Raw genomic sequence first — 5,702 nt, 5'->3', positions numbered from 1 at the left:
CCCAGAGGCGAGCGACCAGCTGCGCTCAGGGAAATAGTGTCAAACGCATACAACGATGCGCACTACATCCGGTCTGTACCTTCAAAATAAAAGCCTCCCTCTAAAACACGCAGCTGATTTTGACTACACTGAAATTTGTACTAATTAACATAGACAAACTTATTTTTTTTAAATTATGATTTTAGATATCACATTCATAAAAGAAGAAGGCCCTTGGCTACAAACATGCAAAGGGCCCCACAACAAATACATACAGAGTTCCCACAGATTTTCATGCACAAAATTTCAAAACTTTTCCATAATCTTATAAGAACCCCCCCCCCCCCCCCAAATCAATTAAAAAAAAAAATAGGATTATTTTTGGGGTGTTTTCTTGCCTTTATTCACAGGGAAGGGGAGACAGAAGAGAAAGGGGGGGGATGACACGTAGCACAGGGCCATAAGTTGGAATCAAACCCTGGCAACTGCAAAGGACTCAACCTACATGGGGCACACACTGTACCAGGTGAGCTAGAAGTCACCCCAAAATAAAACAAAATATCATACATACCATAAAATAAAATAACATACAATAAAATAAAATAATAACATTTAATTTAATTTAAAATAAATAAATACATTTTAAAAAATAAATGTTGCCCCTCTTGAATCTGATATGTTTTTCAGACATATCAGATTCAAACTCTATTCAAACATAATTTCAGCTTGCTGGTGTACATGCAGAGAGACAGGGAATGCGGGAAGACAACAAAGAAACAACGTGATTGTGCTGCAATTTGTTCTCTGTTATTTTATTGCTGTCTTCTGTTATGATAAACAGAATGTCACACACTGATGCATAATAGAGCAATGTTACATTGAGGGCTACATAAAATAAATTTGCCGTTTTGTTACATTACATTGAAGGTTATCCACAAAAGATTACTGTAGCCTAACACTTCAATTACACTTAATATAATTCAGTGACTTTTCAAGGCCAGGAAAATGTGTGAAATTTCATGACCTCTTCATGTTTTCCATCACTGTGGGAACTCTGTACATAGTAGCAAGACACAGATTTAGTGGTGGTTTTGCCTCTTTTTTGTGGTTTTGTATGTTTTGTTGGTCATTTTGCGTGTCTTTGCTTTGCTGTTGGTCCAGTGATTGTAAACACTCATTGGGTCTGTCAGGCTGGAGAAATTTTCATGGTAATGTGACTGAAATCAAATCTGAATTTAAGACATTTTACAGACCTTTAGACATCCTGGTAGTTACTTTGTGTCTCTTTTCAGTTCTGTTGCATCTCTTTGTGGTCATTTTTAAATCTCTTCCTGGTTTGTGTGAGCTAATTTGAATGACATTGTGCAGGTGAAGGTCAGGGGGGCTGTGTGTCCAGTAGGCCCGTTCCGTAATACACCATGGTGCTTATGGCACAGAGAACAAAACAATCATTAAGGGGCCAAATTATTTCTGGTGGCCACAAAATACTAAATTAAATGCTATGCTTCCTTTGGCTCTCTCTTGATTATATATAGAGTGGGACTGCTTATTTTATGTATTGCCTCCATAGTGCCTTATATCCGTTTGCACTTTTTTAAAAAAAATAACGTTTGTGTATCAATACTGCCAACCTACTTTGCATGATGACAAATATTTCTTACAGCTACATTTCAGCAAAAGATCCAATAGGCCCATAAAGCAACAAGCTTTGCAGTTATAGCCTAAAGATGGTTACCCATCAAATCACACCTGGCCCTTTGTATGAGGTTTTGTTTTTACCTGTAACTTTGTGCTTTTATTTTGAAGGAAACCACCTTAGTTCCGTCTCTTATATTATTATTTGAACTTGACAGTTGCTCAGGGAAAGTGGCCCAACAACGTCAGAACAAACCACACCTTCACGGTTTGTGTGTCATCACCAAGTCAATCTAATCCTGATCTGTGGCCGTTGAGTTTAACTTTTACTGTGAAAAATTAAGTCAGACGAAAACATAAACTGATCAAGTAAATATGGAGAAAATACTTCACTTGATAAATGTTATACATGTCAATATTTTTCAATTTGATTGCTTGATTTTGCTAAATTTTAAAGTTTTCATTCATTGAGAGCACATTTTGAAGGCTCTCGGTAAGCACTGCAGATACGGTCACTATTTGACTGAAAAAAATAAAATAAAACATGGAGATATTCAGAGTGGCCAACTGAAAGGAGTCATCTTGGTACCAGTTAGTAGCTTAATCTAAGATAAGGATTATCATCACTGCAATATTCTAAAAAATATGGTGTCAATTTTGATAACTTCTTATTCTACTAAATGCATTCCTGATGTTTAAAATGATTCATAACCTTGCTCCCCCTCCTCTCAGAGAATGCCTGGCCCAACCCAGCAGGGACACAGTTGGTAGGACGAGAGCATCTACGAGGGGTGACAGGGTACCCCAGTTCAGACGCTCAGCATTTGGTCAGTCTGCTTTTTTCGATCACAGTGGTGGGGAAGTGGAACTCCAAACCCGCAAACATTAGAGATTCAGGAAGTTTTGTAGTGTTTAAACAATCATTAACATCAATGGTTGCTGATTGTGCACTGTCTGTCATACTGATCCTACACTGATGGACTCTTATGTACTGTGTTGTTTTACGTGGTGTAATGTTCGCATTAATGGTCATTTATGTATTGTATTGTTTTTTTGTAGTGAAATATTTACATTTATGGACAACAATCTCTTTTACAAGGGAGACCTGGCCAAGACAGCAGCACACTGAGACCAATGCACATATCTTCAAGTCTTTTTGAAGGTTATTCCAAATGAGAGGAGCAGGGCAGCTTTCTACAGCTACAGTCAGTCATTTGTTCAGAGTACAAATATACGACGGTTTCTGTTTTTTTTAATCTGCCCAAGGACAACCGATGCCAATTAGCTGCTAGCTAACTCTGGTGCAATTGCTTTTAAATGTGCACTGTCCCTATGAAAATAAACAATAAAATAAAATAAAAAAATAAAGAAAATTTTACTGAGGTATTTTAGGGCAACACGATTGATGTCAAATATAAGAAACACAACAGGAAGTCCAGTAGAACTGTCTCTTTTTTTCTGTAAACTATCAAAAAAAAACTTTATAGATGCGTCCATGTATTAGTAGCTTCAACCTGAAGAATAATTGTCAACCATTTAAAACTCACATCATGTGTTCATAGAAAAGCCTTTACTGTAGAGAATCAAGGCTACTAAAAGTTACAAAAAAAGTTACATAGAGCTACTTAGCTTTATTAACACAAGATTTCTGTGTATGAACAAGTGTGAATTTTGTCTTTAGGGTTGCATTAGGGTTGGAAGGGAAAATGGAGACATCTTTAATATCGCGATATTTTGTGTGTGGCGATATCGTACTGATGTTTTTATGTTTATGTTTTATGCTTTTATTTTGGTAGCCTACAATCAATTGCTTTTCCAGTCCAGTAGATGTAATTTGCTACACTAAAATGACTCAAGTGAGATGGAAAGGCTGAAAACTTTATCTTATTTGATAAAACAGATGTTGCCAGTGTTTTTCTTTGGGGACATAATTTGAAGTTGAAAAAAGGTAATGAATTGCAATATATGTTATCGCAATACTCAGCATATCGCAATACCAGAGAGATCCCTTAGATCATCAAATGAAGGTCAATTCATTGTACCTAAAATCAACTTTCAATCAGCTCATGGTGCTTTTGGTCCTTATGGTCCTACTCTCTGGAACGCTCTTCCAGATGAGCTACAGTCTGCTACAAGTGTTCTCTTTGAAAAGCAAACTAAAAACGTACCTTTTTACGCAAGCTTTTAGTTAGGTTTTTAAGTGTATTTTAATTTGTTTTAGGATTTAGTATTATTATTGTTATTATCCCCCCTTTTTTGATAATAATCATAATATACATTCTTATTTTGTTATCATATCCTGCTTGTTTATGTAATACTTTATTATATTAACAGATATTTATGTTTGACATGTATGATATATCTTACACATGTTGAGTTTACCCTTGTCGTATGAAATGTGCTATATAATTAAAGTTGACTTGACTTGACTTGGCATTTAAAATTGCAATTACATTGTATTGTGACTTAAATATCATGATAATATTGTATCATGGGGCCTCTGGTGATTCCCAACCCTGTAAGAGCACCTGAATCAATCCAGAAAATAAATTATGGAGGTGCTATTTACTCTTTTATTGTACTCAGTTAACTGGAGATTGAATGTATTGCAGCTGAGCGTTATGAAGGTAGATCCCCTGCTCAAGTTACACAAGGACAGATATGTCTTGGGCGGCCAAATAAAGTACTTTTTATTTCCGTTTATTGTCAGCATGTCTCGTAGCTGTTCTGCATTCTGATCAACTAATGTGACCCTGGAATCTTCTCTGACAGCAGAAAGAACCGCTCACTCTGATGTCTATTTTTGGGGTAGTTACGAACAGAAATAAGAGAAATAAATGAAAACTGATGATTTATGGTACCATTTAATTGTTTAAGAGTTATTATTTTTGTATGTATCGCCTTAAATTTTTTTCTAATGCACCGTGTGTGTGTGTTAACGCTTGGTTATCGAGCAGAGCATGTTTGGCCTTTCAGCAATCTGGACCAGTGTTGTGTTAAATGCCGGCACTTACTGAGCAACACTGCGGATGTTTGACCTCTGCTTTTCTCTGAGCTCATTAGCAAGGATTCCAGAGAGGAAATTACTTATGATTCTACAGCCAAGACAGCAAACAGGCTGCAAGGAGGTGCGGAAATCAAAACAATGGTTTTTAACCAGTTATAAACTTAATCAGTTTCAAACAGATGCCTCTACATGACCTACAGTACATAAGCAAATGAGACCACCAGCAGGAGGATTGGCTATTTCTACATAGGTATTATTAAAGCTATTGCTATATCCACACAGTATTACATGAGGCAGCTAATGTGTGAAAGAAATTCATGTTCCTCTGCCTTCTCATAGTGTTTCTAATGGCATTTGCAATCAAAACAATCAATCAGAGCCAAGGAGTCTCTAATGCAGCTGTCAATCACAGCTCATGAGCTGTGGTCAAACTGTCAAATTATGCATTACTACTTAAATCTGAATCAAGATTCTGTTGCTGCATTGCCTATTTTGCACCTCAAATGTTTTCAGTAACATATTTAAGTGTACTGTTTAGCTGTAAAATGAGAAAGGTTTTGAATCGGCCCCCATGTTGAAAAACATTCAAGCCAAAACCAAGCAGTAACTTATAGGAGCGCCGCTACGTCTCGCTTCCAATTTTTTCCCAGTCCACTTGCAGTATTGCAGCTAAAAAAAAATCCTGTTGCCCATTTTCTCCAAAGACCACCAGAGACAAATAAGGTCAATTATGAGGCTTCAAAAATCCAAGATGGCGACAGCCAAAATGCCAACCCTGAGGCTCCAAAATGTGAGTCCACAACCAGTGGGTGACATCACAGTGGCTACATCCACTTCTTTTACACAGTTTATGGCTACCACTCAGCAGCTGGGACAAACTTTCTCATTTGACAGCTAAACAGTACACTAAAATATGTTTCTGAAAACATTTACGAGAAAAGCTCACAAGCAGTGACTGACACCATTTACAGCTGCTCTGGAGACTCCTCAGCTCTGATTGGTTGATTTCTTTAAAGGGACAGTTTGGATCTTGTGGGGGGTTGTATGAGGTACTTATCCATAGTCTGTAGCCCCTTTTACA

This window comes from Epinephelus fuscoguttatus, linkage group LG11 (genome assembly GCF_011397635.1).
Source record: "Epinephelus fuscoguttatus linkage group LG11, E.fuscoguttatus.final_Chr_v1".
NCBI classification, from domain to species: Eukaryota; Metazoa; Chordata; class Actinopteri; order Perciformes; family Serranidae; genus Epinephelus; species Epinephelus fuscoguttatus.
This window is presented reverse-complemented; position numbering follows the sequence as displayed.